General features: G+C 43.6%; 2 non-coding genes across 2 annotated transcripts; one reads left to right on the top strand and one right to left on the bottom strand.

The window, feature by feature from the left end:
• Positions 1-3,086: 3,086 nt before the first annotated feature.
• Positions 3,087-3,168, bottom strand: trnal-uag (transfer RNA leucine (anticodon UAG)). The gene has a single exon. It is a non-coding gene; the product is annotated as a tRNA-Leu (tRNA).
• Positions 3,169-15,036: 11,868 nt separating this feature from the next.
• On the top strand, positions 15,037-15,153 carry LOC116685098 (U5 spliceosomal RNA). The gene has a single exon (XR_004330906.1). It is a non-coding gene; the product is annotated as a U5 spliceosomal RNA (small nuclear RNA).
• Positions 15,154-16,254: the final 1,101 nt, after the last annotated feature.

The following is a 16,254-nucleotide window of genomic DNA, read 5'->3' as shown; positions in this document are numbered from 1 at the left end:
ACAAATGTTGGGAAAAACCCACGAAGATTTAAGAAGGAAAATCAGAGGGAGAAGACGGGGATAGATCTGTGGGAGAAGACAGGGACAGATCAGAGGGAGAAGACGGGGACATATCAGAGGGAGAAGATGGGGACAGATCAGAGGGAGAAGACTGGGACAGATCAGAGGGAGAAGACTGGGACATATCAGAGGGAGAAGACTGGGACATATCAGAGGGAAAAGGCGGGGACATATCAGAGGGAGAAGACGGGGATAGATCAGAGGGAGGAGACAGGGACAGATCAGAGGGAGAAGACGGAGACAGATCAGAGGGAGAATACGAGGGAGAATAATAAAACATCTGCGGAGGACCTTTTACCAAGTCCAGTTGCCCTCGGCCTAGTTGTGGACTTTTGGGGTAATAGCATGGATCAGGAACCAAAACGGACACATCTGGACTCAATGTGGACATTGTACGGCAATATTTGACACGTTTAGACCATGAAGACAGTTATCAGTTTAGTTCCCATCTGGCAGGTATATTTGTGGACTCAGTTGGACGTTTTGAAGATAATTGCACAATGTTGACCCAATTGTCAGTCTATTTCCCATCTGTTAGGGATCTAATGTTAGGGACATTTCTGGATTCAAGTGGACATTGTGGACAGAAACCATAGGATTTAGCCTGTATTGCACATTGCCTTCACATCCCGCATAATGTATTGCCATTGTCAAGCACATTGCCACCCTGGTGACTTTCTTCCTTGTCTCCATATATTTGGGCTGACAGTTGAGAAACCTTCCCTTGTTAACTATGAAATGGATGTCTGAGAACCTACTATATCATGACATGTTTAATTCACTATATTATAATTTTTGAGAAAGGTCCTACTGAACATCTGTTGGATCATTCAGGATGGCCGAGCGGTCCAAGGCGCTGCGTTCAGGTCGTAGTCTCCACCAGAGGCGTGGGTTCAAATCCCACTTCTGACAGCTAGCATTCTTATCTGGAACTAATGTCTGAGACATATTAGGAATAAAGAACTTAGCAGTTCTTTGTATTCAAGATGTCATGAATTTGCGCAAGAAACACAATTGCAAGTAATGCGTTTTTTGAGCATCTTTATTGTCAACAGATGTAAAGTTACCATGTGTTTGTACACAGTAGACATATCTACGGCTGTATTCACTGTCTGTGGCAAGTCCTTTAAAACCTGTTGTTGACTTGCTTTTCCCACATCCTCTGAAAGCTTAGCTAACTAAAGGACTTAAGTTAGCCTATAATTGTTGCTTTTTCATCTTCGTTGTGATTGTTGTGTGCCTTCAATAGCACACATGTGGCTATTATGATAGAAATTGTCTAGCAAGACTCTCAAAGGTTCCATGGTGTAATGGTTCGCACTCTGGACTCTGAATCCAGCGATCTGAGTTCAAATCTCAGTGGAACCTGTTTTTAAGCCACAGCACAGGTGAAAAAGATCAACCTTTCAACTTTCCACATCTAGTTTAAAGTGAGCTTACAGGTTTAATGTCCTTCATTGTTTAGACTGTAAACCTTCCCTTGTTAACTGTGACATGGATGACTGAGAAACTACTATATCATGACGTGTTTATAATAATATTATTTTTTAAACAGGTCCTACTGAAAATTCTGTTGGATCAGTCAGGATGGCCGAGCGGTCCAAGGTGCTGCGTTCAGGTCGCAGTCTCCACTGGAGGCGTGGGTTCAAGTCCCACTTCTGATAACTAGTGTTTTCATCTGGAACTAATGTCTGAGACATGATATTGGATATAAGAGGACATGAAAGGGCACGAGAAACTCAATTGCAACTGCAGCGTTTCGTGAGCCTCTTCATTGTCAACACATGTAAAGTTACTGCTGTAATTTAACTGAGGGATTCGGTGAAAGTTATCTTTTGTTTTGTAAAACTATGGGTTGTGTACAAAACAGGAGAAAAGGGTTCTTTGTTGCATCCAGGTTGTTATGTATAACAGATGAAAAGAACAAATTGACATCATTCCATCCAATACGGGCAAGACAGGGTTGACAGATAGATTTTAAAATTATTACAGATAAACAGTCATTGTAGCTGTTTGCAGGATTTCTGCAAATTTTACCGAGATTAAACTGGGCCGTATAGTGGCGATTATATGAAAAGAGAGAAGTACTTCCACTCGTTGTTACCTGTCGTTGCTATGGGTAACAAGAGTTCACAGTCACACGTTTCCTTAGGGGCCCACAGTGGAGGAAATGGTAAAACATTTGGCCCTGGATGCATAGAATGCCTGCCATATTGAGAGACAAAATGTGGGTGTCCTGAAAAAAGGTTCTTTAACTCTATCTAACTCATGTCTTTTTTTTGTTTCTTGTTATATCTCGGCAAGAAGTATTATGCTTTTGGGTCGTCTGTCCATCTCTACATCAGAATCTCAACTACTTTATTGATCCCTGAACAGAAACTCTGGAAAAGAGTGCTCCTCCAAGCAGGATTTGAACAAGCAACCTAAGGATTTCAGATTTATGCCTCTACAGTCCTCCGCTCTACCAACTGAGCTATCGAAGGGAGGTAGTCCCATTCTTGTGAATGTGATAACACAGGACCTCCTGGAGGGACTTTCAGCGATAGATCACACTTTCAGTCTCAATGCCCAGATGTATTACAAGATTTGAAGTGAACATTGTATTGCCCAGCGATGGTGGTATAGTGGTGAGCATAGCTGCGTTCCAAGCAGTTGACCTGGGTTTGATTCCCAGTCATCGCAGTAGCTTTCTTTGAGTGATGTTACTTGCTTTTTTTACAAGAAGTCAGCAGAAGGTTACTTGCCCAACCTGGTTTGATAAAACCTTATATCTCTTTGGGCTGCACGATTGTGGCCAAAGTGATAATCACGATTATTTTGATCGATATGGAGATTATCACAATTATTTGTTGATTTTCTACTTCAAAGTGCTGAAAAGGAAGGTTTCACCATTGTTGAACCTCAGGAACAAGGAACAATCTCAGCACGGTGAGTGATGATTCTAGTTACTTCACCAAGTTCAGCCCAAATGACACAGATCTAAGACATCACATTGGTGGGCTTCCAACTGTGTAAATATATGCAAATGGCAGTGGTGGGATTTGAACCCACGTCTCCAGAGAGACTGGAGCCTAAATCCAGCACCTTAGACTACTCGGGCACACTACCTGCAAATATCAGCTCTCCACATCGTGACAAACACAGGCACCGTAAATAACGGAATGCTTGTTAATAATATTGAAAAAAAAACATTCGCAAGGACAAAGCCAATAGTTACATCCCCTGAAGATTTTAAGATTTTTTTTCTTTTTTCTGAGATAGACTTAGACTTATCTTTATTAATCCTTTTGGGATGACTCACCGCAAGGTAATTAAAATATCACTGAATAAAAGAAGAAACCTGGGTAAAACATGTAATGGTAATGTTGTATATGGCTTCAAAACCTGTAATGCAACTGTGGTGGATGGAAATCAAAGCTGGGCAAAATGATTGCACTGCTATGGTATTAATCATAGTCGAAAAAGTAACAAGTAACACACCTGTTGCCTTTCTGCTAGACAATCACTGCAAATCTTGTAACACAGACTGAAAAGTAATACATTGGTGGAGACTGGTGTCTTCCAGTAACTATGAGGAAACACAATTTTGTCCATAAAGGCACACCTGCGATTTGGTAAACGGTGATGTGTCATTGGTTTGCAACCACTCTGAAAGAATGTCTCTCGTTGTCAGCAGGATTCAAACCTGCGCGGGGAGACCCCAATGGATTTCTAGTCCATCGCCTTAACCACTCGGCCACAACAACCTGAAAAGCAGAGCTATACCTGTTTGCACAAACGTTCATAAACTTTTCAATTAGTTAGTAGTAGTTACCAGACACGGGCAAAGTGCAAATTGTAGTTCACTGCCTGTCTCTGTGGATCCTTGTGGAGGCAGCTTGATTGATTGATGTGTTCCCTTATTTGTACCATAACAGAGATCTAATATTTTATCAAATCGGGTTGGGCAAGTAACCTTTTTGGTTACTTCTTGACAAATGAAGTGCAATGGTTGGGAAAAAAACCAAGGTCTATTGCGGTGGAGGTAGCTATGCTGACCACTATACCACCATCACTGGGCAATGCAATGTTGACTGCAAATCTTGCAACACATCTGGGCATTGAGACTGTTTTTTGCATTAAGTACCATACATGCAAGGATGCACAACACTGTGCTATACAAATTTGTTCAAATCCGTCTCAGTTGCTGAGTAAAGCAGGAGATGGTTGAAGTGCACAGAGTCATCAGACACTTATTAAGTTAATCTTCCACTTTATTGCCTTTGTTACACTTGTTGCATTATTTCATCCGTCAGAGTAAGATCGTCTAAAGCTCTTTTACAGACTGGACCATAACACCTGATGGAGATGCCAGGGACTGAACCCAGGTCCTTATAAATTCAAAGCATGCATTCGACCACTGAGTTGCATCCCCTGAAGTTTGTCTGATTTTTTTTTACTTTCTTGAAACCTGGGTTAAAAAAAGTCGTAGTGTAGTATGTCGTAACAAGTCCAAATTTAAAGTTCTTGTTGTGAAACAAGAAGAATCTAAAGAATGCGGGCATTGATCCCTCTACCTTTCGAATGCTAAGCAAGCGCTCTACCATTTGAGCTAATTACCCCTTTTCAAAGTTATAGTATGTTGAAAATATTCATAAAAGTCATAGTATAGTATGACAAAAATTCATAAAATGTCACAAAAATTCATTTTAGAGTATGTCAAAAAATTCATAAGTCATAGTATAGTATGACAAAAATTCATAAAAAGTCATAAAAAGGCATAGTATAAGATGTTGAAAAATTTCATAAAGTCATGAAAAGTCATAGTATAGTATGTCAAAAATTCATAAAAAGTCATAGTATAGTATGACAAAAAATTTCATAAAAAGTCATAGTATAGTATTTCGAAAAATTTCATAAAAAGTCAGAGGATAGTATGTCGAAAAATTCATAAAAAGTCATACTATAGTATTTCGAAAATTTCATAAAAAGTCAGAGGATAGTATGTCAAAATATTTATAAAAAGTCATAGTATAGTATGACAAAAAAATCATGAAAGTCATAGTTTAGTATGACAAAAAGTCATGAAAAGTCATAGTATAGTATGTCAAAAACTCATAAAAAGTCATGTAAAAAACTAAAGAAGTCTCTTGGATGAGAGACAAAACATCTGTGGAGGACCTTTTACCAAGTCCAGTTGCCCTCGGCCTAGTTGTGAACCTTTGGGGTAATGGCATGGATCAGGAACCAAAATGGACACATCTGGACTCAATGTGGGCATTGTACGGCAATATTTGACACGTTTAGACCATGAAGACAGTTATCAGTTTAGTTCCAATCTGGTAGGTGTATTTGTGGACTCAGTTGGACATTTTGAAGATAATTGCACAATGTTGACCCAATTGTCAGTCTATTTCCCATCTGTTAGGGATCTAATGTTAGGGACATTCCTGGATTCAGGTGGACATTGTGGACAGAAACATTGGTGGATCTTGATTCCCACCATAGGATTTGGCCTGTATTGCACATTGCTTTTACATACCGCACAATGTATTGCCATTTTCAAGCACATTGCCACCCTGGTGATTTTCTTCCATGTCCCCATGAACGCCCATATATTTGGGCTGACAGTTAAGAAACCTTCCCTTGTTAACTATGAAATGGATGTCTGAGAAACTACTATATCATGACCCATTTAATTCACTATATAATAATAATGTTTGAGACAGGTCCTACTGGACATCTGTTAGATCTGTCAGGATGGCCGAGCGGTCTAAGGTGCTGCGTTCAGGTTGCAGTCTCCACCGGAGGCGTGGGTTCAAATCCCACTTCTGACAACTAGTATTTTCATCTGGAACTACTGTCTGAGACATGATATTGGGAATAAAGAACTAAGCAGTTCTTTGTATTTAAGAGGACATGAATTTGCGCAAGAAACACAATTGCAAGTAAAGTGTTTTTTGAGCATCTTTATTGTCAACACATGTAAAGTTACCATGTGTTTGTACACAGTAGACATATCTACTGCTGTATTCACTGTCTGTGGCAAGTCCTTTGAAACCTGTTCTTGACTTGCCTTTTCCCACATCCTCTGAACGCTTAGCTAACTTAACTTAAGTTGGCTAATAATTGTGGCTTTTTCATCTTTGTTGTTATTGTTGTGTGCCTTTAATTTCACACATGTGGATATTATGAAAGAAGCAAACCCTTGCAACCCTTTTAAAGGTCCCATGGTGTAATGGTTAGCACTCTGGACTCTGAATCTAGTGATCTGAGTTCAAATCTTGGTGTAACCTGTTTTTAAGTTGTATGTATGCATTAGCTTAAGTTAAGTGTGATGTCTTGTTTGTGTTGTAGTATCTATAGAGATTTGTGGTGTAGTATGGAACCATTGTCCTGTCTTTTATGTATTATGAAACTTATTGCCGCCTGTCTTGGCAGGACTCCCTGGAAGAAGAGTTAATGTAGCTCAATGGGATTGTTCCTGGTTAAATAAAGGTTACATAAAAATAAAATGAATGTTTAATACGTCCAAACATTCCTCTCTTCATTACCGACATACTGGAAGTCGGCCATGTTTAATTGGATGCTCTCCAGTTATTGTTGTTTGGTAGATTAACATTATATAGTCCTACTTTGCGGACTTTTCATTTCATATTCTTTGTCTGATATTTTCTATTCCCTGCTTGTATTTTCTGTGACTGCATGTGGTTTTAAATCTGTTGGAGTTTCTTCAGACTAAAGCAAAGACACTGATGATGTCATCCAAAAGACACATAAAGGACAGCAACCTGTTTCCAGAGGACACTAAAGAAAGACGGAGCAGCAGGAAACAGAGCAGCTCAAATAGCAAACAGCTGATTTATTCATCTGACTCCATGGCCGCGGGAACTAGGGGTGCGGAGGGTGCTGCAGCACCCCCTAGGGAAGGAACAAAGAACTACAACCATAATTTAAAAAACTAAACACATTTATTTTTAATAAATTTATTATTAATATAAACCTGATCCCTTTCAATCAAAATTAAATGTAATGCATTTTAAAATTTGGTAAGTATGAGATAAACACATAATTTGATTAAAATGAATCTGCCGATATTGCCAAGAGTGAGGCGCGCTGCGCACATCTGATGCTCTTTCATGAGTGAAGATACCGATTGATTTCTCGTCAACAGTAGCTAGCCTAGCCATGGCACAAAAGCGCATTTTTGATTTTTTTATACAACCACAGGCTAAAAAGCCAAAAAAATTGGAGGCAGAAAACTCTGTTACAACTGAAACAGAAAGTAGCAGCAGCACCGCTGCACTTGTTACTCCCAGGACGATCCTGCTAGCAACAGGCGACGAGGGAGCTAGCCAAGCTAGCCGCACCAAGGCAGCCGTGGAGGGAACATCAACGAAGGCAACTCAGTGCTGCCAGCCTCGGGGTCACAGTTTTCCTTCCAGACGTTTTGGAGATGAGGATTTTTCCCGTTCTTTTCAGCCGCAGTGGTTTGAAAAATGGAGGTGGATACACTATGACATTGAGAATGATTGCACTTTCTGTTTTGCTTGTATCCAGGCTGTTGAGAAAAATCTGGTGGCTTCCCGTCAGCATGTGAGTAAAGATAGGCTTTTCGTCGAGAAAGGATTTTTTAACTGGCGCAAGGCATCTGCTAAATTTTGTCTGCACGAGAAATCGGCCATTCATAAAGATGCTATTCGCACTCTTGCGGGGTTAGAAAAAACGCCAATAAGTGCTCTGCTCTCCGATATTGCCGCCAAAGACCAGCAAACAGCAAGGAATGTCCTGGAGATATTATTTCGCTCCATAGCATTCCTGGGACGAAAAGGAATCCCGTTTAGGGGTGACACGACTCGTGAGGGTGTGCTCTATGACCTGATGCTGGAACGGACTTTTAATTTACCCAAAGAAGAAGAGTGGATAAAGAAGAGGGATAATTGGATGTCTGACACAATACAGAATGAGATAATCGAACAGTTTGCTCAGGCTGTTCAAAAGGACATAGTAACTCGCGCATCAGACTGCCCGTTCTATGGACTGACAGCTGACAGCACCACGGATATCAATGCTACGGAACAATTCTCATGCAGCCTTCAATTTGTTGACAGTAATCTTCAGTCTCACTGTAAATTCTTGGGATTTTACTCGAGCCCTGACACAACTGCAGTAACGCTGTTTAAGTGTTTGAAAGACATCTTTGTGAGATTGAACATCTCTTTGGATCGCCTTCAAGGATATTGTTTTGATGGTGCAAATAACATGTCGGGCCGCTTTTCCGGTGTTCAGGCCCGACTGAAGGAAATATGCCCCGAGTCCTTGTATGTTCATTGCAGCAACCACTCCCTGGACCTTGTGCTGCAAGAAGTTGCACGTGAGGTGAGCCTAGTAGCTGACGGGTTAAACTTCGTACAGGGTGTTGCAGGTGTTATCAAAGAATCTTCAAAACGCAAACAGCTTTTTGAAACACTTTTTGGCTGTGATGACATCATTGTCAACATTTTAGGACTATGCCCAACGAGATGGTGTGTGCGCACCAAAGCAATTCAACGCTGCTGCGCAACGTACACTGTTGTTTTGGCGACACTGGAAAGCTTGAAAGACGATAGAGGCGTAAGAGGGGATGCAAGGGCAAAAATATCAGGACTGCACAAACAGGCACTCAATGGAAAAACTCTTTTCAGCCTCCTCTGCTGCGAAGCCCGTTTTGGGCCCTGTGAAACTGTGGCAAAGAGCCTTCAGAGTGCAAAATCAAGTGCTCTTGGTGCCATTGCTTGTGTAAACCTACTCAAGGTCAGAGTAGGGTCACTGAGAGATGACAAGGTGGTGGCTGAAATGGTAGAAAAGGTGAAAGTGTGTGCTACCCAGAATGGTCTGAAGATGCCAGATGCTGAGCCCAGAGTAAGCAGAACACCTGCCCGCTATCGCCAAGCTGTCGGCCCTGAAGCGTTGTCACAGGCAACAGGTGAACTCAAATGGAAAGCTGACTTTTATGAAGCTCTGGATTTGGTCCAGTCTGAACTCACCAGAAGATTCGACCAGAGCGGGATGAAAACAGCTGCATTCAGGGAGAAGACCGTAATTGATGCAGCAAACCGCCGCATATCATCGGAACTTGACGCACAATCTCTTCAGCTTCCTAAACAGCTTGACACAGGGCGACTGCACCTTCAGCTCCAAATGTTGGGAGATGTGTGTAAAGAGGCCGACTCCCCATGCGAGACAGTACAAGAAGTTGCCTCACATCTGTCTAACCTGCACCCTCAAACCAGAGCTCTATTTGGAGAAGTAGAGGATCTTATAAAACTTTGCATGTGCCTACCGATCTCTGTTGCTTCTTCAGAGAGAACTTTATCAACCCTTAGACGCCTTAAAACCTGGCTGCGGAGCAGCATGTCCCAAAAGAGACTAACTCACCTCACCCTCATCCACGTACACGGGGACATCGTTGCCCAGTTGGATATTCATGCAATGATGAAAACTTTCATCAGTGTCAACCCGGAGCGCAAAAACACCTTTGGAGTGTTATGACTGCAGCACAAGGTAAGAATTCTGGTTTATTATTATGCTGCCGCCGTGCAGTAAATTGGCATTATTCATCAACTGTTCAGTGACAATTCAACTGAAAGTTAATTGTAATTATTGGGGATAATTGTGTTTTTTTTACACGCGTGTAAAGACTACTTGGACACCCAGAATGAGGTCACACTTATTTTTAACTATCCAACCGTATTGTTATAAAATGATTAGGCCCAGCTTATCACGCGTTAATAACGTTTGATACATATGGCCCAATATCTTTAAGCGTTTAATTTGCTATTGCTACGCTAAAAAAACTCAAGGCTGCATTTCTCTATTTCAATGTTTGTGTCAGGACTGCGTGTGTGGGAGCAGTGGCAACCAGCAGAGAGCGGCGGAGGATCCGACTGGCTTGCGCTTGCTTCACTTTTAACATAATTTTTTTATACACTTGTGTTTAGTGGCTCCGTTTTTGAGCTTGTAGTAGGCCTAATCTGTACCAATGAGCCGTGTGCCTATATCCTGCATTACTCGTGCCTAGCCCTTGTTTTGTATTATGGACGTTATTCTTGTTTTTTCGCTTGTGGAGTGTGCATGTTTTCCAGTAGGCCTATTACATTTTGAAAATTTATCAGCACCCCCAATTCAAAATATGTTCCCGCGGCCCTGTCTGACTCGTAGAATAACGCCAATGATTGACTTGTTTTAAATGTCTGGGAATGTGGAACAGCTCCATGCTGACTACCTGAAATAAAACAAGGCCACATGCTGATTACTGGGGACTTGATTTGATGGATTTATTCTTCCTGTTGTGTCTCTGTTTAAACTCCTAATTTAAAGGTAAAGTCAGCGTCCACTAAAGGTTGTGTTGTTGCTGCTGACAGACTCAGATCATTATTCTAAGTGTGTGACAACATTATGGGATGGATCCCTACAGAGATAGACCTTTTAGTTAAAGAGGAACATCCTTTTAGTTTAGATCCTTTAGTTTCCAACCAGACCAGAGTGGTGATTGTAGGAACAGTGGAAAGATGAACCAAGACGGCTTTTCATATATATATTTCTTTTACTATTGACTATAGTAGTGTTTGTTATTAACAGAAATCAACCTGTCAACATTTCTATTTGTTATAAAGTTCCAACATTAAGTTTTTTATCGGCAATTGAAAATGGAGCCGAACCCGGAGGAGGATTCCTCCCTAACGGCCGCTCTGCTCTGCTCCGTGCCCCCGCTGTCCGGTAATAGTTAAAGGAGATAAAAACCTAAAGAACACTCAAAAGCTTCAAGATAAAACTTACTTAAGAAGCGTCTTCGTTCTCGTTCAAGAGAAGGCCTGTTTCCGGCCAGACTATGAATTCATTCCCATTGGTCTAGCGTTAGGATTCCTGGTTTTCACCCAGGTGGCCCGGGTTCAACTCCCGGTATGGGAATCGATATTTAGCTGGTGAAAGTCTGCAGAAAGAGCTTTACGATCTCTGACATTGGTCCTGTATTAAATCAAAGCTGTAGTTACGTAAGTACCCAATACTGTTAGACTTCACTTTATATCTACAGTTACTTACCACAAAATGCACAGTAAAATACCATAATTTTCTTTTCCGGTTCGTAACTGTAACATGCATTGCATTGTGGGTAGTAACATTTTCATTTACAGTGAGATACTAATTCCCATTTTTCATGGGCTGAGTCTCAACTAGCACTGACTCTGCAGAGAGAGCCAATTAGAGCTGATCAGCAACAGCTGTGCTACCTGCATGATAGTTTTTAACCTGGCATGTAGCACAGGAACCAGTTTCTCTTGGTGACTGGAGCGATGGCAGCTGTTGTGTCTTTGTTGTTTGTGTGCTGACTGTTTGGATTAACAAAGGTTGTTACATTTCTTCTGTTATGAAGCTTGTATTCAAATATGTAGTGGAGTATAGCAAATGTAAAGAGTAGGGTAAATTACTCAATTAATGAAATTCAATTTAGCTGGAACAAGTTCATGATATGTGCCGTCAAACAGCAGAAACATTTGATAACAGCAGTTGTATTGTCCTTAGGCTTGAGTTTGCCAGTTGGCGGCACAAATGAAAAACATGATGATGAGCTGCAGAGGAGAATGATTAGAGGTAAGAACGTTAGTGACAGAATCTTTCAAGAGCTACTTACAGACACTAACTGAATTTCTTTTGTGCTACAGATGTGTCTCCCAATTATATCTCCATGAAGAGGGCCTTCGCGCTTCTGGCTGCCAACCAGACGCTGGGCGACCAGGCTGCCAACCAACGCTGGGCGACCAGGCTGCCAACCAAACGCTGGCGACCAGAGCTGCCCAACCATGACGCTGTGCGAACCATGCTGCCAACCATACAACGCTGAGGCGACCAGGCTGCCAACCAGACGCTGAGGCGACCAGGCTGCCAACCAGACGCTGGGCGACCAGGCTGCCAACCAGACGCTGGGCGACCAGGCTGCCAACCAGACGCTGGGCGACCAGGCTGCCAACCAGACGCTGGGCGACCAGGCTGCCAACCAGACGCTGGGCGACCAGGCTGCCAACCAGACGCTGGGCGACCAGGCTGCCAACCAGACGCTGGGCGACCAGGCTGCCAACCAGACGCTGGGCGACCAGGCTGCCAACCAGACAGGCTGGGCGACCAGGCTGCCAACCAGACGCTGGGCGACCAGGCTGCCAACCAGACGCTGGGCGACCAGGCTGCCAACCAGACGCTGGGCGACCAGGCTGCCAACCAGACGCTGGGCGACCAGGCTGCCAACCAGACGCTGGGCGACCAGGCTGCCAACCAGACGCTGGGCGACCAGGCTGCCAACCAGACGCTGGGCGACCAGGCTGCCAACCAGACGCTGGGCGACCAGGCTGCCAACCAGACGCTGGGCGACCAGGCTGCCAACCAGACGCTGGGCGACCAGGCTGCCAACCAGACGCTGGGCGACCAGGCTGCCAACCAGACGCTGGGCGACCAGGCTGCCAACCAGACGCTGGGCGACCAGGCTGCCAACCAGACGCTGGGCGACCAGGCTGCCAACCAGACGCTGGGCGACCAGGCTGCCAACCAGACGCTGGGCGACCAGGCTGCCAACCAGACGCTGGGCGACCAGGCTGCCAACCAGACGCTGGGCGACCAGGCTGCCAACCAGACGCTGGGCGACCAGGCTGCCAACCAGACGCTGGGCGACCAGGCTGCCAACCAGACGCTGGGCGACCAGGCTGCCAACCAGACGCTGGGCGACCAGGCTGCCAACCAGACGCTGGGCGACCAGGCTGCCAACCAGACGCTGGGCGACCAGGCTGCCAACCAGACGCTGGGCGACCAGGCTGCCAACCAGACGCTGGGCGACCAGGCTGCCAACCAGACGCTGGGCGACCAGGCTGCCAACCAGACGCTGGGCGACCAGGCTGCCAACCAGACGCTGGGCGACCAGGCTGCCAACCAGACGCTGGGCGACCAGGCTGCCAACCTGACGCTGGGCGACCAGGCTGCCAACCTGACGCTGGGCGACCAGGCTGCCAACCTGACGCTGGGCGACCAGGCCGCCAACCTGACGCTGGGCGACCAGGCCGCCAACCTGACGCTGGGCGACCAGGCCGCCAACCTGACGCGCCTTTGACATGTTTTTGCATGTACCTACTTATATCTGTGCCGATATTAAACTGAACTGATTTTACCATACTTCTCTGATTAATTCTATGAAATGAATGATTTCATCTGCCAGGAAGCACAATGGTTTCCCTTTGCCATTACTTTAAGCATGCCTCCAAACTAAAACAATTGCAGGAAAAGGTGATCACTTTGGGATCAACACTGTTGCAGTTTAGATGAACTAAAACAGTAAGCATGGCAAGTACCCACTAGTATGCTTGAGTCTTTTTTAGTTTAAAACTTGTTTTCGTTTTTGTCTTGGGGTCAAATTTGACTTAAGTTTCTTTATCAGAAATGAGTTTCTATTAACCAAAATAATATGGGTGGTTATCAATGATCTTTGCTAGTAAAATTACTGATTTCATTGAATTTTAGGGCTTTAAATACATAGTGTTTGGTTTTCCTAGGTCAATTTTGACCTGGTGGTCCAATAGCGCGCTATTGTGCTTTACAGCAGATGTGCACATGTAAAGACCCACTAAAACACCTGCACACATACACGGCCCACCACAAATACACAATCATACAACCAGCAGCTGCAAACTACCTCATGTAATGGTAACATTGAGCTTTCCAACACATGGAAGTGCACAGTACCAGAGACCTGCAAGAGATCACATTGTGCTCTCAGCCTAAACATGCACGCACACACACCTGGGGAAATGGTTATATATTGTACTATATATTGTACAGATGGAGACATTAGTCCCTCCAGAATTTTTGGGCTTTTTTTTTTTTTTTTTTTTGTGAGAATTGCAGTCCAAAATGCCAGATTCGCGGGAGCTTTTGTATAGCTTTTTTGTCTTGCAATAAAAGTTGCAATGTCTTTTTTTTTTTATGTTTAAAAATAACTTTACTCTAGGCTAAGTTTTTGTACTAACCTGAAAAAGGCTCAGGATGCTGCAAATATTGGTGTAATAAGAAACTGGCTGGAGGATTTAAGACAATTTGTTGAATTAATCAAATTTGAACATATGTGTCTGTGGCTTGTTTATCTTTACGTTAATTCCTCACCTGGCCTCGGACACATTCCTATGGTTTGATAAAGTATCTGGACCTCTGGGTTATGGGCCCAGCACGCTCCCGCTGCGCCACTCTGTTCTGCTGCTCAAGCTCAGGGGCTGGAAAATCTGTGAGTGACATTTCGAGGAAAGGTTTGGGAACTGGTGGCAACCAATCAACCAACAGCAACATTTGGTAGACCTTGACACTATTTTTTATGTGATATTCCTGATTTCTCTGTCCTTAAATTGGTGCTTTCTGCTGTCAAATTCTGTTTTTGTGTCAAAACGGGTCTGTTTCTTTTTTTTAAGTACATACTTGGCCTACATTTTGAATTGCATGCAGGTATACATGCATACAGTGGTATGCATTCGTTTAAGAACCCATGCTGAAGTTGACTAAAAGAGGAATAAAAAAAAATCATCTTTTGGAAATTAATCTTAATGCCTTGATTTAAAAAAAGTAAAATCTGAATCTAAAAGCTTTTCATAACCATGGGCTGGACAATCTGTGAATCACATTGTGAGGGATGGTAAGGGAACATGTGGCAGCCAAGGTTCCAACAGCTTACGGGTTGTAAAGTTAAACATTTGGTAGACTTTACAACTATCTTTTACGTGAGCTTCCTGATTACTCACACATTGATTATTCACATGTAACACTTGTGATTGGCTGGTGTTTTAAAAACAGGGCATTGTAAGTACAGATATCAGTAAGGAGTCTACCAAGTTGCCTCTTATCATTTTAGTTTGGACACCCAGTGAGGCTTACCCCGAGGGTTTGGACTGGGTCGACTAGGGTTTTCTGCTGCTCTTGAGTAGACGGCTGTACTCACTCTGTTTTCTCTTCAAAACACACAAGTCTTTCACCTTTTGCTAAAGACTTCTTTGAAGGGGAACACCGATGAGTTGAAACTATTTTTGGTGGGCTTTGCTGTTTGGCTGAGCCTTTCGTACTTGTGAACAATAAGCAGCTCCAATTGCGTCCTGCAGGTGTTTCTGGCTCTGGCGCTGTTGAGTCTGGATCTGTGGTTGGAGACACCTGCTGCCTCCATGTTCCTGCTCAATACATCACAGAGTATGGTCTAGACCTGCTCTTTAATGAAAAGCGCAGTGAGATAACTGTTGTTGTGATTCGGCCTAGCAGGATGTAACAGGGCATCGCATGATGTTTAGCAGGACCACGGCGACAGTTGCAGACATGATTTTGGAGCCTCCCTGATCCAAGGAAACATGCTGGGGGAAAAGAACAAAAGGACTCCGGGGAATGAATCCCCAGAGCTAGGTTAGTAACAAGCATTTCTGTAACATGGATGCACACAAATGGAAAGATAAAAGAGAGAGGAGCTCATTGTGTCAAAGGAAGTCCTCCGGCAGTCTAAAACTATCACAGTGTAACTAAGAGAGACAAATTAAAGAGAAGAGCCTGGTCGAGCTAGAACTCTCCCCTGCTGGATTGGGCTGTACTGCACTGCCTCCATATAGTTTTATTATATTATTGACTATACGGTTAATGAATCTGACGACTGTGAAAAGAAGCAGAATAGAGAAGGGGTGCCATGTCTGCAGCTATCCACCCACCTCCGTCGGTCTAGACAAACGCTGCGCCTCCTCTGTCAATCCAATTCTTGTAAATTCAATATCTCTGAATGCCTAGAGGGAGTCACTTTAAATATGGCATACATAACCCTTTGGAGTTGCGGATGAACTGATTTTGATTTTGGAGATCAAAGGTCAAGGTTACTGTTTCGTTATGTCTCCAGAACTGTATATGTATTTCTCCTAAACTGGTGAACTTGGTCAATGTAAAGCCCCAGTGGCCTAATGGATAAGGCACTGGCCTCCTAAGCCAGGTATTGTGGCTTTGAGTGCCATCTGGGGTGATTTTCAGCAAAGTGGCACAGTGGAAGCGTGCTGGGCCCATAACCCAGAGGTAAATGGATCGAAACCATCCTCTGCTGAACTCTTTTGCTGGTGACACAATGTTAGACACTCTGAAAGGGTGATGCATCAAGGCAAGGCAGCTTTATTTGTAGAGCACATTTCAGCA

Source organism: Etheostoma spectabile, unplaced genomic scaffold (assembly GCF_008692095.1).
Source record: "Etheostoma spectabile isolate EspeVRDwgs_2016 unplaced genomic scaffold, UIUC_Espe_1.0 scaffold00569515, whole genome shotgun sequence".
Classification (NCBI taxonomy): Eukaryota; Metazoa; Chordata; class Actinopteri; order Perciformes; family Percidae; genus Etheostoma; species Etheostoma spectabile.
This window is presented reverse-complemented; position numbering and strand designations above follow the sequence as displayed.